This window comes from Hippocampus zosterae, chromosome 11, assembly GCF_025434085.1.
Source record: "Hippocampus zosterae strain Florida chromosome 11, ASM2543408v3, whole genome shotgun sequence".
Lineage (NCBI taxonomy): Eukaryota > Metazoa > Chordata > Actinopteri > Syngnathiformes > Syngnathidae > Hippocampus > Hippocampus zosterae.
This window is the reverse complement of record NC_067461.1, coordinates 15384608-15411781: the sequence shown is the minus strand read 5'-3', so window position 1 is coordinate 15411781 and position 27174 is coordinate 15384608. Positions and strand designations below refer to the sequence as shown.

Here is a 27174-nt window from a genome sequence, read left to right as displayed (position 1 = left end):
GGGGAGGGGGAGATGGAAGAGCTTTCAAAGGGAATGGAGAAGTTGTTTATTTTGTTTAGATTGGATTTAGTGCCTATAAGGAGGAATTCAGTTTTATTGCTATTCAGTTTGAGGAAATTTGAGGTGAACCAAGATTTTAATTCCTGCAGGCAGTTGTTTAGGGAGGATGGTGGAAGTATGGTATTAGGTTTGGTAGAGATGTAGAGCTGGGTGTCATCCGCGTAGCAATGAAAATGAATGTGATGTTTCCTGAAGATATTACCAAGGGGAAGAAGATAGATTAGAAATAGCATGGTAGAGTATGTTTTTTTTTCAAATGTAGTGTGAACATGCTTGGGATGAATTGAGAGAGAGTTCCAAGGAAGTCATCAGATTTTGTTTTCTTGTGCATTCACAGTAGATTACTGCTCAACACGGAGCCCGAATTAGACTAAACATCGAGCTACTATTAACATCCTAGACTTGGTAGAATGTAAACACATTTGTGAATTGTACGTTTTGGCACAGAAGAGTCTGGTTGCTGTTAAAACAGGCCGAAAGTTCATATTGATGCGGTGCCCTCAAACAACAAAACACATGGTTACAAAGCAGTCATTTGTCTCTGCATCACCCTCACACATACTGAATTGTCCTGAAATTTGATCTCCGAGATGTTTTTTTTTTTCATGAAGATGATTTAGGGATATTTTTGTCATCTGATGTCCACATGTATTCAACCTTTTTTATTTTTCTTCTACTTCGAAGGGGCCACAAATGTGGAAGTGGGGACTGTATTAATAATTCTGAGTCGAAACGGCCAAACACACCGTCCGACATGATGCATGTTTGTCGCGTCAGTGACTGCAGTGCACTCCAACCATGAGCACCCTCATCCTTACATGGGATGAGGCACAAATCTATTCGAGGAGAAGTGAGTGAAGCTGTAGGGTAGCAAGAGGCAGCACATGCTAATGCATATGACATGTTTAGATTACACAGACATGATCATTTATTACTCATTTGTTGTTTGTGAAAGCACATATTTTTCAAATCATCATGTCTGAGTTTGTACAATGTGGTAAATCTATTCATGACGCTAATGTTGTTTTTATGTTGTTGTTGTTGTTTTTTTAATCCATGTAAGACCAGTGTGAGATTCAAATCAGAGTTTGGTCTGCATTATCGGCAGTAAATCAGCCGTATTTCTTTCTAGCGGAGGCGATTGCTCTAAGACTGCAAGGGAAGCTCCCCTAAACTGTCAAAAAGTAAGTGATCAAATATATGTGTGTACGTACTGTATGTACAATTGTGTGGACATATCATTGACTAAATATGCGCTACAACACGTTCAACTTTTGTTCCGAATCAGTTTCTTATCACTGATTACGACGCGACTCTCTTCTCATCCATTCCCACAGCTTCACTGTGCTTTAGACTGTGGATGCTGAGCGTCGCCAGCGCGGACGGACGCTGGGCGTCTAGAGAATTCAGTGCAGGTTGTCCCAATGCATTGAAACGAGACGATACATTGGATAAATGCTGGTTTTGCCTCGGCCATCAGACACTCAGCGTCTCTGGGATTATATGGACAGTGGGTGTTTATAGGCTGGCCAGGAAGCTTAGCTTTTCTGCATGATGATTGGGTGATCTGTCTGAGGCTGAATCTCTTTTTGGTTGACAGCGAAATGAGCCAATCACCGATCTCATGGCGAAGGCATTCTTTTCATTTTTGTGAAAAGGAACGGAGAGCAGAATTCACATATAGATAAACGGAGTAATTTTTATGACGTAGGCCGAAATTGAGCTTCCCCTCCTTGACAGACCATCATCCGCCACTGGTTTCCAGTGAGAGTTGGACTCCGTGGGTGGCTTTTGTCACCAATTCTGATTATACTGTAACTTCTATGGACAGAATTTCTGCATCAAGAGGAACCAGATGAGGTGTCTATGTAGTCCACAGTGTAATGCAGGTATTGCTATTTGTATGTCAACAGTCACTGTGTGTTACTTCTTCCCACGACCCAATGGCCAGAAAAAGGAAAATTAAATACAGACACTGCAGAATCAAGCCATTTTATGCAAACCAACCTGACATTCCAAATCCTGCGGCAGCCGCTTGGTATAATCTCTCTGTGTGGTCAAATGATAATTACGATAACTGTTCTATGAACTGTAGCCGTGTGGGAGTGGAAATGTGGATATCTGCACCAGGAGGAACCACTGTGATATGTGTGCTGGCATGCCAAAACCACAGAGCTTACACAGCCCTAAGGATGACGAGAGTGGGACAACTGAAGAAGGCTCACATGAAACAAAGAAAGTAGCCCGTAAAGACTTTCAGATGGACTGTGCCCTGCGTGTTTGATATTTAGCGGTTGCAGCGTGGCTTGGCTGCCCCTCAATGCAATCTACGAGCAATTTTCCTGAGCATAGAAAAAGGTCTATTGTGAAAAATTTCAGAGGATACCATCAAAAGTGAAACTCAACTCTTTCCATTTTCACTACTTTCATGTTTCACTGATAGATCAGCTGCAGGATGATTGTGGCTCTAAAATAAAAATTGTGTGAAAGTGTGAAATTTGCGGGCATCACCAATTGTTGCCAGGACTCCATCAAAGACGAATTTTGAAGTTTATCCACCTGCATTTTGATTGCATTCAATCGAAACATGCTGTAAAAGCAACTAAAAACTTTTTGAAAGCATAGAAATGTATTTATTTTTTTTGTTAGTGGCCGGATTTCTAAAGCAAAGTCTGTTTCAATGGACTCCGCATTGCAGGCAGCCATTGACTGCAAAAGGACTTTACGTCGTAAAAATGATGCTTTTATTTAATAGTACAATAATGCCAACTCTCTACAAATTATTGAGCCGCTGAAAAAGAAAATAATTTGCCTAAAAGGGCTCTCAAAAGGCTATTATTTGTGTGTATGTGTGTGTGTGTAAAGCCTTTGATATTAATGCTCAGCACAGTTTAGACTTAAATCAACGCTTCAATCTTTTATTTCAAATCCATTGTGGTGGTGTATAAAGGGAAAAAAAAGGAAAAAAAGGTCACTTTCCCAATATTTCCAAACCAGTTTTTTGATAGCTTTGTCTACATTTTGGTTAAAGCGCTGAATTGGACCAATGTTATTGACATTTATTTACGGTAAATTGGTTCTGTAGTTACAAAGGGTAATAGCGTGTAAGCCAGCGTTATACCCGCTCATCTGGAAGCATGTGTAGTTGACATAATAACGGGTGCAATATTTGACATATATGAGAATGTGTTGAATACTCATAGGTTAAACTACAAAAGCATCTGACATTTATCGCTCTTTTAAATTTATTTCCCTCCGCACACCAGCCTGGCTATCCTTCGTTTCAGCTGTTGGGCTATTTCACACATTCTCACGTGCGCACAAGCTCAGCATGCTGACATGAGGCTGACGTCACGTCAAACGCTGCTTGTGAGTGGAGCTTTCCGATGGTGTGCGTTTATGTATGATGGTATCCAAATATTGCCAGGCGCCCAATCAAGATTCACTGTGCCTTCTTCGTGTTGTGACGTACACCAATGAGTTCATCCAAAGGACATAGCAGTAGCAAAATGTGCATGCGTGTATGTGTGCACGCGCGCGCGTGTGTGTGTGTGTGTTTAGTTTTGGGTTCGCGCTTCTCTTAGGACCATGAAAGACACCCCAAAGCTGTGAATGAAGTTCAATTTAAAGGGCAGATTTTATGGGATTGTGGCTTTTTAACCCTTTGAGGGACAGTGGCTACGACAGTGAACATTTTATCAGATTACATTCATTCATTCATTCATTTTACTATCTGTTTATCTCATAAGGGTTGCAGGGGGTGCTGGAGCCTATCCCAGCTGTCTTCGGGGAGAAGGCGGGGGACACCCTGAACTGGTTGCCAGGCAATCTATCAGGTTTGTCATTGTTTGTGCATGAAAGGGTTAATTGCTAATATGTAACTATTGAGATCTTTGGAGTGCCGGTCTAGCCATCAAGTGTGAAATTAAAACAACCAAGTGAATCTATTTTTACCTGCCTACTTTGGAAAAAATGTGTCCGTGAGCGAGCTGTGAGATATAAACATCCCAGTGAGTTTCTCTACTCATGACTTGGCAGCTAACCTGATGTTTATCCACGTACATTTTAAGAAAATTACTTAAGCACTATTTTTGGTTTTCCGAAATTCTTGCTCGCTGTTCGTTCAAATGGCATTAGCTTGAAATGGTGAGCAAAAATATGAAATATAATGTGAAGGAATGAAATCTCTGATGTTCAAGTGGTACTTCGCGAAACGAATGTCTGAGGTGGTCCTGTAAAAGGTTGGAGAGCCCCTGAGCTAGAATGCAACTAAAGTGGATGTGCTTCAAGTTGTAGCATTCAGCATTTGGCCTCCAAAGTTGCTCAAAAGTTTAGAGTTCAAACCATCACTCTGAATGTTGACAAAAAGAACTCAGCTCAGTACTCATTCCTAAAGCATGGGTTTGGTTTTATATTACCGGTATGATATTTTTATTTGGTAGTTTAAGTGAATATAAAATAATATTAATGTGTCATTTTGCAGTGCCGTTACAACAAGTAATACAGTAATGTTTGAAAAAAACTGAAAAAAAAGACTGTGTGTGCTGACTGAATGCCGTGCACGTTCAATTTTACATTTTATTAACAAATCAGAAAAACAAGAATCAGATAGGGGTCCAGTGGTTAGCACGTGGGCTTCACAGTGCAGAGGTACCGGGTTCGATTCCAGCTCCGGCCTCCCTGTGTGGAGTTTGCATGTTCTCCCCGGGCCTGCGTGGGTTTTCTACGGGTACTCCGGTTTCCTCCCACATTCCAAAAACATGCATGGCAGGCTGATTGGACGCTCTAAATTGCCCCGAGGTGTGAGTGTGGGCGTGGATGGTTGTTCGTCTCTGTGTGCCCTGCGATTGGCTGGCAACTGATTCAGCGTGTCCCCCGCCTACTGCCTGAAGACGGCTGGGATGGGCTCCAGCACCCCCCGCGACCTTATTGAGGATCAAACGGTTCGGAAAAATGGAAAAGAATCAGATAGTGTTCATGTTTAGATGGTCCACTGTTGATGTTGACACTGTTGCGGCGCGGGATGAGCACTGACTTCAGAAACAGTTTCATACCAATAGCAACAGGCCTGATGCACACATACTTGATTGCGGGCATCCCAGTCCAATGAAGAAGAGACATCGAATCCTTTTCGCTTCACCCTGACGCACAGCTGACAAACCATGCATGAAATCCTCCATTTCACTTTATGGATTTGTAACAGCCACTGCCCACCTTATTTATTCCTCTATGCAAACACATCTATACATGTGAAATTTATGTCCTGTGATGTTTGCTCACAACTTAAATTCTTGCTTGGGTCATCCTGTTCCGGGAACTACAGCAGCCGTGCAGCGACAACTCAGTCACGACAGGAGAGTGAACTTCTAATTGGCCTCAATGGCTGCTAAGAGAGCCAATGAGAGCTCAGTGCCAGATTGCTCTCCAGATCGTCAGCGATAGCGTTGGACCCTATGACCGTGTCATGATTGCACTGTTGTCCAAACAGAGAACAGGTGTGCAAGCTCTTTGGAGCTCAGGTGGCCTTCCTGGAAACCCAACGCAAGCTGCAGCTCGGCGGACTTCACACCCACCCTGGGCAAACACACTCAACTTACGGATTGTTCTGCACTGGCATGCTTTTAGACTTCAAGACGAAAAACATCTTTGGGTGTACAGTCAATATATAACTAACCTTCACTAACATTTTGAGAAGACGCGGCACTCAGCCTAAGGAAGAGTCTATGATATGATGCATTTGGCTCCACTCGAGCTTAACCGTGGAGAACCCAAGAAACCTTTTCTTCTTTGGATGAAATGATGAATTATAAATTAAATGACTGCTATATGTTCACTGAACACCAAAATATGTTTTTTTCAAATATTCAATGCTTTAATCCTAATCCAGGATTAGGGAAAATTGACCATTTGGGATATAAGGGTAGAATTTGAGTAGCTGAATTTATAGGGGCCAAATTTGATGCCGTTGGTTCTCCAGGGTTAAATATGAGCACATGCACGGGCATGCTTTGTGCAGTAGATATGCTGAATAATCAATGTGCTCCATTCTATCCTTGCAGATTTGCACAACAGAGGGTATTAGGGGCGCCCTGGAAAAAGACCATCACCCAATGTAAGGACTATGCCACAGCTGTCCAAAATGAACCACGGTGGTAATTATCATAATATATGAATATTTTTTTTCGTTTCCCTAGCGGTTAATGGACAAGCTGTCAAAGCGTCATTTTGTTTCTTTTCTTCCAAGGCAGCGGTCGTTGAGGCGGGATAATGGCAGGGGTCGGTGTCAGTGAAAATATTTAGTGAGAAATTATGGCTAATGGCAAGGAAGCCTCAGGCAGTTTGGATGCGCGTGGGTCCTTCTGGCACATCAACCGGAATCTGTGTGAACGCAAATGCTTTTACATCCCATGACATTTGGAGACTGAAATGAGCGATGAATCTGTCGGTGCATCCCCTTTATGGGTTTGGTTAGCCTGCATCCTCTTTTGCTTTTGGTTTTTAGGGTAAACCAAAGTCAACGTGGGGGAAGGCCAAAATCTGTGTGGTTTGGAAGCAAGGCATCTTGGTTACAGTGCGGGTGCTGGAACAATCCTCTTGAATAGGATTTGAGAACATTTCCACATCAATCCCTGCCATCAACTAACCAAATCTAATCGTGCAGGGGAAGTACTGGGTTTCATTTTGTATGGGGGAATCTTATATAATGTAAAAATTTGGGATTTTCCCACATTTCTTGAGAACTGTGTGATGATTCCCGTTAGAGTTGGAAGGGTGATGATCGAAACATAGAATCTTTGGATGCGGAGCAACAAACATGGAAGTTGTAAATAATAGTGCCAATACCAGTTTCTGGATTCTACTTGAGCATAAGAGCACAAAAAACCAGGAATGAAGTTACAAAACATTGACAAGCTGGAATGATTATTGGAATGGTATTCCTGCTTTCTGTGAAATAATGTCTCTCGCATTCAAGAGAACATCTGCAATCATCTTGAGATCAATCCAGTCTTTGGGTCTGCGGATCATGAGGGAACCAGACACCATTCCATCTTTTTGGCTGCCAAGCCAGTCAAACTTTAGCCAATCGAGCCCTGCGTGTCTGCATGGTCTTAGGCTTGCCTTTATTTAAACGTTCTCCAGCCAAAACCAACACCCCTCCAGGGTATGAGGACTTTTACCTCCGCCCTCAACTCCTCTTTTTCTCCGGGAGCCTCATTTTACAGAAAGTATCCAAGACCCCCAGAATCCTCTGTTCTTTGCCAAGCTCTTTACCTCCTCACCTTTTGGTATTTTTCTTTTGCCTTTATGTGAGGCTTGTTTGCAGCGTCAGAGCACATTGTGAAGCTCAGCCACAGCTGGGGCCCCCACGATAAGGGCTGCCATGTGGCCTGTTAGAGCACAAATATTGCGCCACTGAGTAAACGGACTCTGGGGCCCACGTCTGAGCACCTTTGTTATTGTCGCTCGCAAAAGCCAGGTCAGTGCAGGCACAGAATGCTGCTTACAGGGTGACATTATCAGTCTTATTAATGTTTAAGGAACTATCTTCCTCATCAAAACTAAGGTCATTTCCTCCACCACGGATCAGTTAATCTGTAAATTTCTGGAATTTATCCTGGATTTTCTATTTAAATGGGCTGGCAAATGATAGCAAACATTAATCTCACTTGGGATGATTTTTATTTACATCTCATATTTCCTGATTGTTATTTTTTGGCAGCTCCATTTCAAGTAACGGATGATCTGCAAATCTGTAACAACTTTAGGTGTTTACTTCTTTTTCTCTGTCTCTGTCATCCTCACTCCCAGTTCCTGGAGCTGTAGGAGGAAGGAGACCACTCAGAGAGTTATAGCGGGAAAGAGGCTTAAGTGGTTGTCTAAACAGTGTCGCCGACTTTCCCAGACCTAGGACAAATATCGACCCCTCTTGCTATGTATTCTGTCTGGGGTGACACACCGGAGGCTGTGCTTCCTGTTCTGGATCAACACTCTTCCATCCTGGTGTCCCACAGGTAGTGTGACGATTTCAAATGTGTAAATGAAGGTGTCATTTGTAAGATAAGAATTGATTCCTTCAGGATGTTATCATTTTACACCCATTTCATCCACATCCACATCAGTAAGACCGCTGGATGGCTTTTTTTTCCCCTTCCAAATTATGATTTTTCCAGAGTTGTCCTTCAAGGATGCCTCACCAGCAACTCTCTTCCATTCTATCCAGACACAAGATTCTCATTTTGTCAGTTACACTCGGTGCAACAGCTGAAAAGTAACCAGTCCAGAAAGATGCAATGTAAGCTATTTTTATTTATTTATTTACCAACCAATTAATTAGCTTCATTTAAAGAAATAATAATAATCTTCCTCGTGCTGGCCATGTTGCAGGTGCCCTAACTTAATAGATTAACAAGTAAAATTCCCAACATTGCGAAAATGACCTATTTAATATACAGTAATATGCATTAATGAACTCATAAAAAATGGTAATTCAACAAGTTGATGTTGAGTTCAGAATCCGAACATTCCCTGACTTGTGACACTGTCAAATGTCAGAAAGGGGAAAAGGGCTCCTTACAAATTGAATTGAACAGCATGGAAATCTAGAAAAAAGGATTTCCATATCATGTAGAGGCGGAATATAACAAGCAACATTGTGTGTAGTGAAGATTTTGTTCCCATCCACTGTAATATATCACTCGAATATGATCAGAAATAAAATTTCTTGACATAAAAAAAGGAGTATCGGGCAACAATTTTGACATTCGTCTTCAAACACTATGTTTTGATCCTCATATTCTCCTCTACCCCAAAAGAGAAAAAAAAATGCATCAATCAGTTTTCTTTGAGGAGATGATTCTAGCAGCTGTGGGTACTGTTTTAAAGTGCCAAAAATAAAGATGCATGCTGCGAACAGATGCTGCCACAGTTTTATCTGCTGTTTTATCGAATATTTTCTTGTTCTGAAAAGAAGAGAACAACTTGATTAACATTACGGACTTGTCTTCGTCCGATTTTCAGTCCCTGTATCACAGTGGTTGACTTTGATTATGTGCGTATTATGACCTGTTTTGCTGTATTACCTTGCTGGTTGGCAGCACGGAGGTCGACTGGTTAGCATGTCTGCCGCACAGTGCAGAGGTGCAGGGTTCGATTCCAGGCTCTGGTCTTCCTGTGTGGAGTTTGCATCTTCTCCCCGTACCTTCGTGGGTTTTCTCCAGGTACTCTGGTTTCCTCCCACATTCCAAAATCAGGCGTGGCAGGCTGATTGAACGCTCTCAATTGCCCCGAGCGCGAATGGTTGTTAGTTCAGGGTATATCCTGCCTACTGCCCGAAGACGGCTGGGATAGGTTCCAGCACGCCGGCGACCCTCGCGAGGATAAGCAGCTCGGATGATGATAGATGGATGTTGCTGGTCTGTGTGGGACAGAATGTTTGTCAAGTACCGGTACCCATTCCCATTTCCATTGCTCATTCCCAGCTGGTTTCGGAACAAAAGCAAATGATGGGTAGTTTAATCAGTCCCAAAAGTAGAATTTCACTTTTTGGAGTGCTGATGTTATACGACTTGTATGAATGATATGTAGGTGTGGCCTGTGTACAGTAATTTGTTTCCATCACACTTCAAAAGAGCAAATAACTCGAGAAACAGCAAATACCAACATTCTTTAATTTGATGTGCACTAGTATGCTCATTGAATGCTTCTTGGCTGACAAATTCAATTTCTAGACAGTTTGACCCTCAAACTTGTTACAAGTACCGAACCACAAGAAACCACAAGCAATGAGAAACGAATCTCTGACTTTTCAATAGTAAAAATACAGCTTCCAACAATGTAAAAGCGATAAACACGGTTTATAGATATACGATATGTCTCAACATGCAGAATTCTTGAAATTATCCAATTGAGTTGAGCAACCTCAGTTTGGGCATGCAAAAATGACTTCCGATTTGAACAGATTCATATCTCCTGGATCACAGATAGACAAGTGTTTCGTAATGGGAAGCATTCCACTATACCGTGCATCCCCTGGTGGCCTCAGAGCACAGTTTACTCTATCAATGTGATGCAGATTGAGTCAACTAGCTACACATGTTGTTGCCGCTTGCTTGGAGATGAGCCAGTGGTCTTTGTAGCCCTCACAGACAAAACAATGATAAAAAGGGGTCGCTGCGTGGCTAATTGAAAAGGCACTTGTCTTGAGCATCCCTCTGTCCTTCCGTGGCTTTTGATCTTCTGAACACTCATTACTGCTGACGCATGAACATGTTGACTAAAACACGACACAAGGGCAAAAACACGTGGTCTCTTTGCAGAAACTTTTCAAGTTTGTTGACCAAATGGGAAATCTAGAACTCAGACAGCGCACTCAGAGTGAGTGTTTTGATGCATCTACAGTGTCTCGCTTCTGACTGTACACATTCAGGTCTCATTCTGGGCAAATATCACAAAATGTATATTTATTATTTCTTATTATTTGTTGCTCTTCTTAATGAGGGATTTTATTTGTTGTCAAAGTGGAAAATTATGCCTGCAGCGTAAATTCCAGACAATTGAGCCATTTGGACAACAGACTGCATGCAGTGTCCCTACACTCAAATGCCTCTTGCCTCAAAAGCAAGCACATTCCATATCAAGTCTCCGTCACCTTTCGTTTTTAATTTTGTGTGAGGCACATCCGTAAAAGGCAGCCAACAAACTGCAGTGACAATAAAATGACACCAAATCCACTAAGTATGAAGGCGCCTGGCCATTGCAGGCTCTGTCACTGAAGATAAACATTGGATTGAATTATAAGATCAACGTGGAGCCAGTGCAAGGACAACAGTGTGTGTGTGTGTGTGTGCGTGTGCGTGTGTGTGTGCGTGTGCGTGTCCATGTGTGTGTGTGTATGTGTGTGTGTGTGTGCGCGCCCATGTTTTGAGGGTATGCTCCACCCAGCATGTGTTCTTCTCTTCACAGTGTGTTTTAAAGACATGCCTTTCTGCAACTATATGGAATTGTTCTCAATAACACCCCGGCTTGTTTGTCCTGGCACCGAACAAAATGTGCAAGAGGGGCCCGTACTTCTTTTTTTTTTTCTCCTGTTATCTAGCTGCCTCATGGACTGCCAAAATCATTAAGGGCAGAGGGAGTGTATGGAAATATGTGTGAGGCATTGCTACATTGAAGCCCTCTCCCACTCTCATCAATTCTTTGAGTCAAGCAGTGGTCATCACATACTGCACACTGACCCGCTGCCTTTTCCACCCCAGGATGTGGTGGCGTCCCAGCAGAAGCTCACTTAAGTGTTGTTATGGGGTTAATATGCGCCTTGAGCAAGCATACAGGAGCTTAACCCTTTGAGTGACAGCTCTTTAAAAAGGTCCCCAAGGTGCTGCAGGTGTGAGAAAGAGAATCAAGTCCAGCAAACAGCACCATATAAGGAGTTTCTAGGGCTGAGTTAAGATCTCTGATGTGACCTATGATTCATGATCTTGACATCATGAGAGAGAAGTTGCAGGTTTACCAGGCTAGTCGGGCAGCTCAACCCACACTTTGGCAACGCCACTTTATCACCAGATAAAATTGTCTTACATTTAAGCAAATATTGTTCAAAGGGTGGGTGATATTACATATTTAGTTTATTGGTTTGACATTCCAAAACCAACAATAACTTAATCTTAACACAATACTGGCTTAGTAATTCTCATACGTTTTGCTGGCAATAACAAAGATATTGAATAACCTTCGGCTTAAAGGATTCTAGGGGTAAGCGTGTGTGTGTGTGTGTGTGTGTGTGTGTGTGTGTGTGTGTGTGTGTGTGTGTGTGCGTGTGTGAGTGAATGCACACGTGCATGTGTCTGCAAATGGGGTATCTGCTGTCAATACCCCACTATCAACATATGGATCTGTCGTCTATCTTCATGTAACAATAACCAACATATACCTGTATATTATAGCGTCAATTCAATTCAGAACCCAATGAATAGCTAACAAACAAATCATACTTAAGTAAAAAAAAGCATTAAGTTTTCAGAAATTCAGCACCAACACATCTTTGCTTTTCTTTACTGATTAGCCTACATTTTTGCAACTGCAATGTACATTTGAAGCTTAAACTTTCAATGTACGTAGGTTATCACGACACGAAAAATTTGCAGTCACTCCCTAAATTATGGGATTGTGTCAGTTGCATTGAAGTAGAAGAAAACAAGAGCAATATTAATCGTGTCGTTGTTTTACATCGTAAATGCAGTTTGACAAGCTTGTCTGTCTTGTCTTATGGATGAAGCCAGAATGGCATGCTTTAAAATAAGAGCACAACAAAGGCAAACGTATATTACGAAGAGTGGTTCAAACTGGTTCTGTCCAAATTATTTTTGTCATGTGGTTTGTCAAGAAATTACATCGCAGCGCAAATGCTCTTTGCATTTACATCGCAGAAAATAACATCCGTGTATACTTGCAGTCATGGTGTGTGATAAACAAATCCTTTTGGCAAACAGCACAAATGTGATCTTTTTGAAATTTTAGTTGCGAGTCAGTTGGTATTAAATGTACAATGTGGACTAAATTCCACAATGTATACATTAAGTTCCAGGCCTGGGGTTGACGAAATCTTCCTGAACTGGCCTAAACATCTTTAGGGAAGCGCTAAGCAAAGGCAGCGCGACACATCAACATTACTTCCTGTCAGCCAAAGGAAATGATTGTAGAAAGGACATGCATCAGCCTGAGCGGCTAGCTGCAGAACTGTCACTCCAAAACGTAGGAACATTCCCCAGGAGGCAAACTATATTCTCGCTGTCACCTCTACCTCTCACGTCAACCCCAGGGGAACCCATGCCATACACTGCTACTACATCTCCAAGACGGAAAGCAAAGGCTTATTGTTATTTAACAATAGCAATGTTTCTGTAAACGTTACTACTGTACACCAATTTGTAGGTCGACAACTAAAATTTAATTTTGAATGCTAAAATATGATTTTCTTTTACATGAATTAAAAAAAATAAAATAAAGGTGTAAATAGCAACACTGTTTTCGGCCTTTTGAGGGTTCAAAAAATCTATTTTAAATTTTTCTTTCCTATTCAAAATGGCAACATTATGAGTGTTCACTGAAAATGACTTTGACCGCGGTTTTGAAAGATTTCAAAATCAAAACCATTTGTATAAATGTGAGACCAAATCTTTTAAGGTTGTCTATAGCAAATTCTCTGTCGAAGTAGAAATGATACATGCGGCTCTTAGCGCTGCCCAGATGTATGTTGCAAGTTTCAGGAGCATTCATCCAGAAAAATAACTTATTAAAGTTACCTGAAGAATTTACTACATCTGGAGCTACTTTGTTTCTTTTCCGACGAAAATCATTAGTCGCAAAATGTTGACAGGCTGTGAGTGAGTTGAGTGAGACTTTCCATGTCTTTCCATGCATGTATCTTTAATTGAATATCTGCATTCCCGTTTTTGTTGAATGCAGCAGGGAATGAGGCAGACAAAGGAGTTTGAGGATCCTAAACGTGGCTTGTGGCCGTAATTGGATAATGTTCCACTAATATCACCTCTCGTATGTTTCTCATCACTGTGTGGATTCTCATGATCGACTCGGATAGTTAATCTTTATTTATGGGTTAGCAGAGCTTCATATGGAAAATTGACTGCAGGAAAGGCTTAGCGAGACCTGACAAGCAGATTTAAATGACGTTTCAACTGAATGGTTGCTTCCCACTTTCCTCTCGTTTGAGCTTTTTTTTTGGGGGGGGGGAAGCAGTCAGAATTTGCCTGATATAAGGTTTCACAAAGAATAAGGTCAATCATCATGTTATTGCTGTCCGTGTACAATGCAGTGCTACCTTTGAATTGAACTTATATCTGAGAATTAGTGACTGACAGCACAACAGTGTGTTGACTCTCAGTACCTTGAGTATTTTGTGATTAGTTAAACCTGAACCCAGCCAAATCACCAGTTATATAATTACAGGAATATGAATGCATACACATTTATAATATGGGGGTTCAGTATCTTGCTCAAGGACACTTCGACATGGTCACAATAGCCGGGGATCAAGCCATCAACTTCAGGGTTGGGAAACGATCACTACACTACTGAGCCATGACACCATTTCCCTTCCTTTTCATTTTGATTTAGTTATTTAAATTGCAAGACTAATGAGCAATGTATATATATATATACATACATATATATACATACATACACACACACACACACACACACACACACACACACACACACACATATATATATATATATATATATATATATATATATATATATATATATATATATATATATATATATATTCTTTTTTTTAAGCGGACGAGTGTACTAACACTTTCACTTTGTGACCCCTCTTTTTTTCCGTTTTCATGCTCCAAAATATGCTGTTGTTTTGTAATTGAACAGCCAAAAGGACAACTTTTTCTTCCATTGTGTCTGTTGGGATTAGATGTCATAGATGCACCTCTTGCCAATGAAAATCACATTTGTGTTTAGGAACGTGAGCGCAACTATTATTACAGGGGTGTTTTAAACAGTACAAAATGAGGGTAATGAAGCGGACACGTACATTCCACGGGTCCTGCGGTTCCCTCCATCCGCACAGTTTTAAAACAATGAAACATTGTTGCTGCAGAAAAGAAATTACGATACAATAAGCTTCTGTCCTTCTTTCCCTTTCCATACTTTCACTTTTTTTTTTAATATATGTACCGTGTATATATATTTGTCACATTATTTATGTGAGCTCCCAATGGGGAACTTTGAGTCGCGCGTGTGCGTGTGTGTGTGTGTGTTTGTGTGTTTCTGTGCGCTAAGAGAAAGTGACGAACACATGGGGTGCATAGAGAGTCTTTTGTGCACATCCCTGGATCCTAACACATCCACACTTTGGACGACACTCTCGCTTTCTGTCGCTCTATCCACTGGCATATTGGCATACACACACACACACACACACACACTCACACACACACACACACACACGCACACGCGCGCACACACACACACACACACACACAGAGCGAGGGCACACACTCATTACACTTATTTACACACATCACTCTGCTGCCTGTTTTTTATAGTGGTTTTTACTGCAGTCATTCTTTCCAGGGAGGGAAGCGTGTCGTGAACTCTGCGGCTCTAAGCCCAGAGCTCTGGCAGTGGCAGCTCGTGATGCAGCCGCAAATTCAAACCAGGCTCCCCATTCCCTCCCCACCATTCCGAGACATCCTGCCGCTGTGTCTTTTTGCTTGCATGGGAATAGCACCCAGATGTTCAAATATATTATAGTGCTTTGGTGTACTTGCAAGTCGCGGTATCCATTTTCTGCTTTTTCCTGCCGGTATAGTCATCTCAAAAGATAAAGCAAATGCCCCCAACCAAGCATGCTTTCCTTTATATTTACTACTTGAGTTCTCAGAAATATGTTATTGTAATGAAAAATGATACATTTCCTCAGTATTTCATCATACCCCAACCCCCTTTCAAATTTGTGTGCACATTCAAAATGATCCTATCGAATTTTCATCCTAAGGCTGAAAGTGCATAAGTTCAAAAGAGTGTGATCAACATTTTTCAAAATTTATTCATATATTTTCTTTTGCTTTTTCTGTTACTTCCCTTAAAACTCCTTCCAGTGCTGTGACCCATTCCATCAAAATGAGTCTTGTCATATTTTGTCCATGTGATTCAATTTCATGAGAGAATCTACTTTCATGTTCTCAGATTTCACTCATCTCAATTTTATCATTTCGCTTAGCACACCTACTATTGAGCTAATTACAAATGTGTAAGTCTTTATTATTCGGCACCATAATTCTACAGGATATATCAGGAATGCTGACGACCCAGGAGGGGACAAAAAAGATTTATGAAGACCCCCCCTACCCACCCCACGCCCCTCCCTCCAAAAGCCAATACGAGTTTCAGGTTACATCTATGGCGCAGTGGAGATTTATGTTTAATAAGCTTCAGGTGTTGGCTGGCTCGGTGAGGGTGTACTGCCTGCAGAGAGTGGAGCAGCGCGCACACACACACACACACACACTCACACACACACACACACACACACTCATATACAGTACACACACGTACTTTTAGTCCATTTTGGCTGTCACAGGCTGAACCGACGCTTCAGTTTGCACGGTTGCCTTGCGCCTGGAAAAACAGAGCTACCTTTGTGTCCGACTCGCTGTCGATTAAATGCGGCACTCCGTACCGACCATTAGAATAACACACAGGCCGTCAGGGGGAAGCAGAGACAAATGGAAAAGCTAATATATGTCTAATAAGCAGAGAAGGGGAGGAATGTGCTGGTGAGGTCAAAGGGGAGATTGGCAGCAGCTATGAACAGTGCCCCCTCCTTCTGCCTCATTCTTTGACTTTTTTGTTGTGTCTTTTGGTGGATGACAGCCACTTTAACCACCTGGTGTTGTGAATTGAAGGTCATTGCATTTAGAACATCTCCTCCACTACAAATAAAGCAACTCTTTAGAGGAGGTCCATCTTGAGTTGGTACAGTATATCGCAAAAAATGTCGAAGCCCCTCACATTTTTTTAAGGGAAATCATAAAGAAATGGCACTTTATTACAAAGAAAAAAAAACTTGATTTTACAGCTTGTAAAACTTTTTTCTGTCCCCCCTCAAAAATAACTGAACACACAGCTGACCTTAAAAGTGAGGAAAATTCCTCAGGGAAAATGCCCGAATTGGGCCCAAAACATCAATAGTTTGTGCGCCCCTCTTATTTTGCAGCCCTGCTTTAACCGCCTTGGACATGAAGAGCACCAGAGTGTCACAGACCACCACTGGAATCCTCTTCCACTACTCCATAATGACATCATGGAGATGGTGGATGGTAGAGACCATGGTCCTCCTCCACCTTCCATTTGAGGATGCCCCACACATGCTCAACAGTGTCTGTGTCCGCAGTCATGCTTGGCCAAACTTTTCCGTCAGATTTTTTTAGCAAGGGGGTGGTGGAGTGGTCTTCGGTGTGTCTTTGGGTTGTTACAAATCTATATAATGTGAGGGACTCACTTACTTTTAATGAGATACTGTGTTGACAGCTATACAAAGAAAACGAAAAATGACGGCTTTCCATATGTAGCCACATGTGTCTGGTCCTGCCTTCTTGCCTTCACAGCCCCCACCCCACCAATGCCATTCCTCTTTTTCCCAAAAGCCCTCATAGCCCCTACCTGTCACATGTCATCATTTATCCTCCCGGCAAACATTCCTCCTGAAAGTGTCTCAACAAGACAAACTACAGATGCAATTGTGGCATTTCGAAGCCAACGAATGTGATACAGCATTCCAAGCCCTCCACCAGAGCATGAAGTGCACAAGCACAATCTAATGAATAGTAACAAAATGCCTTCTGTTACCTTGAAAAAAATAAAATAATTTTCCACTTTGATTGACACTGCAAAGATAGAATGTAGTTGTGGTTGATGGTGGTGTCACTCAAACTAAAGTAAAAGTTGTGGGGGTTTTTTGTGTTGACTTTAATTCCATCAGAGGGTAGGACCATTCGAAAGAGCTCACATTTTGATACAGTGTGTTACAAGCACAATAACAAAGGTGCTGTAAATTAATTTGTTACTGTTTTTTTTTTTGTATTTAATAGCAGGAATATGCAGGGGGGGAAAAGCTCCTGAACCGATTTCCTTGAAACTTTGTGGAGGTTGTGGCATAAGTGTCAAACATTTTGGTACAATTATGGAGAACCCCCCAAAGATAGAGGAGCACATTTTCTAATATTTCACAATTTGAGTCACGATGGAACCCCCGCCAAGAATGCAAAGACTAGTCCCAACCACCCATTCTTAATGTCTGACATCATTCTTCATGAAGCAAAAAGTAGCTAGCCCGTATACTGTTGTATTGTCTGTTTACCTTCTAGGTTGTGAATAGTGGCCTGACCGGATGGGAGATTCAGTATTCTGAGAGCTTGTCGGCGCTGGCAGTTGGTAAAAGAAAAATCACTGCAAGTCTTACAAGAATATTGCTGTCGAGGGTGTGTTTTTTGAGGGATGGATGTTATGTGGTGCTCACATTGTTTCCTGGTGTTGTCTATCCATCAGGTGAGGGTGGTTTGAGAAGTGATAATCGCTGGTATTGGTACACAAGGTCAGAGCACAGTGGTAAATAATAGCCTGTTGCTCTGATTGGTTCCGCCTGTGGTGGAGTTATTGTGTGGAGTGCAAAATGGCACAAGTGGCTCTTATTCAGCAGACACACGCTGGAGGGCCATGCCTTTCTTCTCTGCACAAAGATCCACAATTCCCTGGGCAGTTCTCAGGTGGATCGACTTTCCGGTTCTGCCCCGGTAGCTCACGTAAGGACGGCCCAGCGGATTTAACCTGCTCCAGTCTCACACACAGGGTTACAGTTACATAGTACATTGGTAGCAGGTATGCACAGATGCATACAAACAAGCACATGCACAAAAGGTGCACTCACAAAAACACCCCCGATGGAAAATCCCATTCTGGGATACATGTGTACACATGCTTGCAATTATGGCACATTTGCAATACGCTTTCAGTGCGTGGAGCAGCCCGGTCAGCTGTGTCAAAACAGAACCATACACTGTCACCTGAGCTACTGTTGTCGGAATCCTTTACACTACACGCCAATGGCAGCCTTTCGCTTGTAGCGCGCTGTCCTTGTGTTCACTGAGCTCAACTCTCAGATTCCTGCTGTTGATTGAGAAACAAGTTTTTCCAATGGAGAAACTCAACACTATACAATCCTCATACGCGCATGTTATAATGTTGCAACGTTTTGTTTTCTGGTGCCAGAAAATGAGTAGAGAGTATGTACCAAACCAAGATACTATACATACACATTATCTTTGAGCATTGTGTTTATGCGTGCCTGAAAACATAAGCACCACAAAGGGTATTTGTGTTTCTTGAAAATGAATAGTTATGAGATGATTACATTCCTTTGCATTTGGATCGAGCAAATTTGAAACCCATTATACTGCCCGCCTTCCGCAAGGTTTGGCTTTCTAGATCCATGACAATAATCTTTACTATGCAGAAGATGTTTGTTGTTTGTATTTTTCATTTCAATTATATATTCATCCATCCATCCATTTTCAATACCACTCATCCTCGCTCAGGTCGCGGGTAGAATAGTTACAGTTGGAGTCCATTTCTATCCTCAAGGTACAATCCACATTAAATGAGCAGCTTGTTTCTTCTCCAGGGCCAAATTAATGAGTGGTCCAAGCTGGAGAACTCAAATGTCAATACGTAATAATTACCTTTCATATCATAAAGACGCTGTCTCCATAACGACACAAAGGCTGGCTACTCCAAAATATTTTGGACGTTTTATCTGAACAAACACAGGTCTGAGTTGATACCTGGTCCAGAAATCTGCTTCGTTACTCTGTTTCACTTGGTAACATCGGCCGCCTGCGCCAAGTTCTCAGTCAACTCTGAAATACTCCTGAGAGGTTCCCTGTTCTTTGCCAGCCAAATGTCAATTACATCTGTGAGTATGTGTCCTCGTGGACCGAGATGTTCACATTTTATTTGTTTATTTATTTTTGCGCCTGCCAAAAGATGGACAGAGATTCTTCCCACAAGATGAAAATTCAAGTTAAAAAAGGAAATGACATTAGCAGGGAAGAGGATGAGATGTGAGGAGGTGACAGAGGCTTGAGAAAATCGCCTTCCCATTAAGTATGTCTGTTTTGTTTCGATCATCTTTTTCCAACCAAGACATCAGTAAAGGGCATCTCTCAGCTCAACGTCATCTGTCAAGTTGTCAATTACTGTAGATACGCCTGACGATAATACAAAGTTTGTATTACTTTTGCTGCACAATGACATCAAAGTTCAGCACTTTAATGTGATGGTGATAAACAGTTCCTGTTCCTGTGAAAAGAACCACACAGACTTAAATGTCGATTTAGTCAAGTGGATGGACTACAAGTGTCTTTTTTTTAAATCTGTTTTTCACATTTTCACTTTTCAGCGTGACCCATTTCTGTGTATATGCTACAAGGCATTTATCATGCAAGTAGTACAAATAGTGTAGGTCAGGGGTGCCCATTAGGTAGATCCTGATCTACCGGTAGATCCAAGACAGGTCCCAAGTAGATCCGAGGAGTGTCGAGAAGAAAAAAAACAAACAACAATTTGTGTGTCTTTGTACATGTTAGTAATATATTTTTTGTGTTAATATACACTGCACATTAATCAGTCTCATTTTCACAAAAAAAATTTATTTAAAAAATAAAATAAAGCAGGTAAATCTTTAATTTGTGTGTGTGTGTGTGTGCGCGCGCCGGTAAGGGTAGATCCCGTGAGGTTAGTTGATCAAAAAGTAGATCTTCGATCCAAAAAGTTTGGGCACCCCTGGTGTAGGTTATAAAATAAAGGATGGGGTCCAGCAGTATATCCATTATAAAGTGAATTAAAGAAGATGTAGACTGTGAATTTAATGGTGGCAATAGGTGTAATAATTTCTTTTTTTAAAGTCGAACCCCACTAAAAAAATTACTGCAGACTTTGCCGATCTCCTTTACAGACAATGTATTCATCAAGTCACCCTACTGTGGTATAAATCTGTGATTTATTTGATCGAAAGCAGTATAACCACGCAAAAACACAGTCGGTGCTTTTGCTCTGATCTTTGTTCTTCTCTAGTTTTGCCCTTCAAGTCTGATAGGAATGTGTGGGGACTGAGCAGCTGTAATTTATTCTCCTGCTTGGCTACAACATTACAGTGATACTTGTTTCGGCCTGCTAGATGTCTCATTTGATGTCTCATTTGTATTTTGTGTGTGAAAACAATGTGTGGGGTTTTTTTGTTCATCAGACAATCAGCGTTTAGCAAAAACAGAGTACTCGATCCATGCGTCTCATTCTTTCTCTCCCCGATCGTTGGTTCACTCTTTCTTCCCTCTTGGTATTTGGTCACAATCTGTCACCATTGAAGGGTGTGATATTGTTCTGAAATGTGCTTCCTTGCTAAGCATCATAGTGTTTGTTCTTTTGGGTACTTAGAAAACGTGGTAAAGACGATCCATTCCTGTGTGATGTTTTTCCTCTGTGACAAAGCAGCTGTCGTTTCTCAGTGATGAAGACCATGCATGAGGCCATCAAAAGTCGTCACAAATTAAAATCAAAACATGGACTTCCATTGTCCCCTTAGCCACTAGAGACTTTATAATCGCTTCTCAGAATCGGAATCAATCTAGTCTTCCCGGCCTAGAAAGAGTTTCATGTGAAATTAAATCCACAGTCTGAGGAAATTATGATGGAAGACATTGCTCCTTGGATTTTATTTATGAAGGAAAAACAACAATTCAAAGCTTTGGCCCTGGATGAAAAAGTACTTGCCACCTAAACCTCAGAACCAGATTGGCCACCCTCAGCAACAACAACTGGAAATCGTGCATTTTCCATAACCATCAATGAGCCTTTCACAACTTTGTGGAGATATTTTGGCCCACTCTTCCTTGTAGATTTCCTTTATTTCAGCAGCCCTGGTGTCTTTTCCAGCACAAACTGCCTTTTTTAAGATGTTGCAACGATGAATTAAAGTCCGGACTTTGTCTTCGGCATGACCAAACTTTCTTTGCTGTTATTTTTTAAAGCTATTCAGAAATTGCTATTTATAGATATGTTTTGGATTGTTGTCCTGCCACAGAACCCAAGTGCACAGCTTACATCACAAACTGATGGCAGAACATTCGCAGCAAGATTTTGCAGTCAAGAGTAGAATTCATGGTTCCATCAATCACAGCAAGTTGTCTCTGCCCTGAAGAAGAAGAAGCCTGGGATTTGACAGTAAACGCCCATGTTCTAGGGTGGCTCCACCAATTGTACATATCTGGCATAAAAAGGCGTAAATGACAAAGGACTGCACAGCCCAAAATTTTAAAAAAGCACGCGGCTGTACGCCTTTTCTCTCTTACGCACATTGAAGAGTATGGCATTTTGAAAAGTCACGCCTTCACCCCTACGCCTTAAAATCTGTGACAACACACCATAACTCATCCACAATGACAGGAAAATCATTCCAAATTTTGATATTGTTCCCCCGCCTTTGAGAAATTAAGTTCAAGTAAGAGTGTTGCTGTTCTGGCCGAGGTGTTGCTTGGTTGAATTGCATACTTCATATTGTCTTGCGGAATGACTTCAGTCTGAGTGTACGCTTGATTTCAAAACAGTCCTTGCACTCAGGGTAGGATTCAGGATATAAAATGAAACACTTGAACTTTACCAACACGATATATTCAATATTTTTCCCCCTGTCTGTCGCATTTCATATTCAAGTTCCAAATGTTTCGTTTTGGCTATTCGGCCCATGACCGAGCTTTGAGTCTTGGCCCAGTGAAATGTGAGGTTGACGCACTTGATCGAGCTGATCTCTTGTCAATAGTCAGTAAAGGAGCACAGTAGCTCCTAACTACACCTCTAAGTGACAATGATCTATGGTCTTTTTTTTCCTCACCAATTTTCTTTCACAAACTCCCTCCCCCACCCTCCTCTTCCTGTGCTCTGTTAATATCATCATCTAGATAACATTGACTCATACTGTCATATGGGGTATACGAGAGAGGCCCACTGTCATGAATGCAGCATATTCCGATGAAAGGTCTGCGTATCACATCTCCATTTCTGTTTTTGTCACCTGGTGCATCAGCAGATACAGTATCGGGTTTGGGCGATTAAAGTTACCTTTGCCCGCGGACCTTGACACTGATGCACACAGAAACATTCAGAGTTCACAAAGTTAAAAAAACAAAACTAAATGAAATTAAAAAAACATGTCTCAGGCTATTCACTTCTTGGCTTAGGAAGAAGAAATCATATCAATTAACAAATTAAGATGGGTGTTATTATCTCTTCCGTAGCGCAAAGCATCAAAACGAAGTGCTTTAGGACAAAGCAAAAATGAAATTTACTTGAGTTTGGAAGCCAGGCATCATCTCAAACTTACTCCTCGGATCTGACCATTCCTCTTTCTTTGTCAAGTATTTATTTTTAGTAGTTTAATCTACTAATGTACTGTGTTTGTTCAATACCAACATCCCTTTATAATGGATGAAAAAATATACTCGGAACAGTCCCAGCCACTTTCTCAACAGCCAACTTTGAAATTCCCTTTCGATCACTCTCCCCATTTACATGAACCATTCTTGCATTGGTTTTCTTTGAGTACTCCAGTTTCTTGCCCCATTCCCAAACACAACATTCATTTAGGTTCATTGAAAACCCTCGACTGTGTGTGAATGGCAGTTTGTTTATGTGTATGACTGAGTGGTGACTAATCCAGGATGCAGGGCACCCCTCCTCTCGCTCAAAGTCTGCTGGGATAGGTTTTCGTTTCCCATAAATCGAATGAGGGCAAGTGGTATCAAGCATGGATGGATAGGCAGGTACCCTGTATTGCATTGAGTGTCTCAACCAAAAATCTATTGAATCCTCAAACAATGTTTCATATGAACCTCGTCCAGTAGTATATGAAAAATGGCTGACCTCCACCGCACGCGTCGACACAGTTCGGAATCTGCTGAAACATAGACATGGTCAAAGCCACCGAATTGTCATTCCGCCAGGTGTATCCCCAACGACGCTCCTTCAGCTGAATGCTTAGTTCGGTGGAAACCGGTCGAACAAAAGTGTGGAGAGCTTTGCAGGATCCGCCAAAATTTCTGCCCCACGACAGATGCACTGCCTACCGAAATAGAGGCCATGATGTTGAAATGCAAACAGTAAAATGAAGGCCATATCACGGGAGATTCATGCCATTTTGCTCTTTATTAGCAAACAGCAAATACTGAGATTTTGGACACATACAGTACATTGAAAAGTTGAGAGAAAGTTATGTTCACCTGTAAGCATTACGATGCTTTGCAGATTCCTCGTGAAATTTCACCCAGAATCCGAATATGGCTAACTTTTTGTGAGTACTTTATATTCTTTGCGAAACATTCTTAAAAATGACAATTCAATGCACGTCGAATGATCGTCGATTGCAGGTCGAAATGGACAGAGATGAGGTGCACGCCCCTGCTTGTCTCTACATTCCAATTTTTTATCCTTTCTTTTGATGAATCCGCACTCTTCCTCTTCCTGACGACTTTAGTTAGAATACCTCATCGATCACTCATGTGGGTCTTTCAAAATTCAGCTTGGCGATGTTTTCCAAGAGCAATCATAGAGGCAGTGCTGGCAGGCTATTCAGGAATTTCTGAAAGTGGCGAAGTTGCAAAAAAACAATTTCCCCCAATCAGGTCATTGTTGATTTTACTGAACTCATTTCAGCTTGACAGCCTTTTATCAAGATTAGAGCTCCAGTTTCTACGTTGATTGGCACCTTACGCTCTTTGTCTTCATTAGCGCTTCTGACCTCTCACCTATGATCACCATCCCTTTGGCTTTGTGAGTTCAACAGTTACGTGAGGGTCCAAAATTTCAAATTCTCCTCTTAGTGCACGTTTGGACAAGGTGAGCTGTGTTATTTTCATTGAGAGCTGGGATATATCTGCCTTCAGCCACAAAGAACATAATACAGAGGAATGCAAAGCGAGGCCACGCCAATGTCTTCTGGCAAAGTCACCTCCCAGCAGATGCACTGCATTTATTATTGACCTTGAAGTTTGATGCAAAGCTTGGAGAAAAATGAACTGTTTTCAAACAATAGACGACTGATGACGGTGCAGGTGCTTGAATTACAGTAGCTGTAAAATGGCCTTCACGTACTGTATACAATGTGTGATCTTAAAGAATGATGCGATGGTCAACAAGAGGTCAAACAGTGAAATGAAATAACAGTTATAAGGAGAACTCTCCATGCATGTCCTTATCATATGCATAATGGCAGCAGCACATATGGAATGACTGTAAACACAGGAACCCACATGGAATTAATTGATATTTCTTCTCTCTCTTTCTCGTACACACACACACACACACACACACACACACACACACACACACACACATTCATGGAAAGAACTGTAACAGTCCATCAGAAAGCGCTCTTGTGAGATCATATCTCAATTGCTCAATGCACGGCATGTGAGCAGACTTTTTTTGGATCCCAGTCAGCATTCGCAAGAACGGAGGGTTTGTTAAGGCTGCGTGTTACACTATCCCTCATTTTCCCTCACTTTTGCTCCACACATACCACAAAAAAAACAAATAAACAAATAAACCAAAAAAAACAGTAGCCAATTTTACGCAGAACTCGAATTGGCCTCACTACAGGATGACTAAAAGCTGTAAGACTCTTGAACGTATTGCATAGTTGCCAATATAGTAAAATCAGCTTATTAAACATGATTCAAAAAGGACTTTTGCCTAAGCATTCAAAGAAAAAAAAGGGATTTCATATTGTCGATGCTTTCATTTTCAGTAGGCTGTAATCCTGCCTTCAAAGTGTATTTTAAAATTTTTAGCAAGATTCCTGCAATGAATTGTAACTGTCCAATTATCAAGAGACATGGGTCGTGTTTATAACCTTTTTGTTCCTCTTTGTAGGTTAAATTACACTGCATTGTGACAATGTTTTTGGCCGTGTTGTGCAGTGGGCTGCTGTTGATTTCTGTTCTGCCGTGTCCTACATATGGACCAATGATCACAGCAGGTGCTGAAGCTCACTTGCAAGTTCCTGCCTGCCTACAATCTGTAAATGATTACCCTGTCATCCATCAACAATACCGTCAGACAACGTCTGTCTTTCGCCCATAATGCAACACTTGTGTCTTGACCTCCCCACTGCACATAAACACAAACAGAGGGATCCATATCACGTCAGCTATCAACTACTTTATTCCAAAGTTAATGACATAATATTGCCCCCCGTAGTACTGCTGACCCGCGCCCGACTTGTCCGCTCCCCTCACAAGCCCTCATTGTCTTGAACTTTCTTTCGAACGCCACCGAGTGACTCCAAGACTGCTTTGTTTACATTGGAGCTCTGTCAGGGGATCTCTCCAGCCGCCAAGCCAGGTGCTTATCTGATGCAATGGACCATTGATCACCTTTTACCCCCACAATGAATCAACCCGCTGTTAGTTGAGTGGCGAATCATCCACTTGGTAACTTTACACTAACCTCGTATATGGCAGCTCCAGGGTCATCACACCGCCGCTTGTTGGGAAATAGCGAATATTACTGGACATGTACGTCTTCGATTTGCAGCCCTGAAATGAAACGGCGTGTCACATTACGTTTGAGCTTCAAAATGTTGCAATGTCACTTCCCCCGATGGAAAGCCTCGTGACACAATGACGTCAATTTCAACAACCACCTTTCATGAAGCGTATTGTTTAAGAAATTGTACCAACAATTGCAGCTCTCCTCATCCTGAGATCCCTCATTCATCTCACTTGTTTATCTGGGTGGTAAATATTTATCCACTGCGGAAATCCTGATTGCATTCAGCCATATCCCTTTTTTTAAGAAGGCATATATGAAATTAAACAATAACGTGTTCACAAATAGTTCAGTCAAGTACCACCATATGGTCAGTAGTTTGTGTTCGTCCCGTGTCTGAGACCACTTGGCTCAAATTTGTCTTGTACACCTCCTGACACACAACAGACAACGTTTGTAATTCATCATGAAGCTGTCACGCGTGAACTGATTTGTTTGGGGTTGTGGAACAACACCCGCTGGCTGGGAAGGGGGAGGTCGAAACAATTGTTGCCTAAACGCTCCAAAATATAAATATAGTCATCCATTTGTTTTGTGACACAGCTGCAGGCTAAGCAAACTCAAAAAAGTGTCCATTTGGTGGTTCTCAATTTCATAGTTGCACTTTGCATATTGGAAGGATATAAAACACTCATCAGATATTTTGATGAAATTAAGCATGAGATTACACTGGGTGGTGGGGGGTTGTGTCAGTAAGAGGAAGAATTATAGACCCTGACAAATTTAAGTACCATTTCTGCAGTGAATTAAAATGATCCCAAACGAGTTTGTGCCACAGCAGCTCATTTCATATTAAAGAGCTCATTATTCTCTTTTCGGTCCATTACTGGTTTCGGACGGAATGGCACCACCAAGTCTGCCTCCATAGATTGTCAGAGGCGGCGAGGGGGGAAGACTACATGTTTCACTGAGAGC

At 41.7% G+C, this 27174-nt stretch overlaps 2 long non-coding RNA genes across 2 annotated transcripts; one reads left to right on the top strand and one right to left on the bottom strand.

Moving 5' to 3' along the window:
- Positions 1 to 5903: 5903 nt before the first annotated feature.
- Positions 5904 to 8358, top strand: LOC127610228 (uncharacterized). The gene is made up of 3 exons (XR_007964787.1): positions 5904 to 6212; positions 7870 to 8072; positions 8232 to 8358. It is a non-coding gene; the product is annotated as an uncharacterized LOC127610228 (long non-coding RNA).
- Positions 8359 to 8384: 26 nt separating this feature from the next.
- Positions 8385 to 26672, bottom strand: LOC127610229 (uncharacterized). The gene is made up of 3 exons (XR_007964788.1): positions 26158 to 26672; positions 9141 to 9475; positions 8385 to 9020 (listed from the first exon to the last, which is right to left on the bottom strand). It is a non-coding gene; the product is annotated as an uncharacterized LOC127610229 (long non-coding RNA).
- Positions 26673 to 27174: the final 502 nt, after the last annotated feature.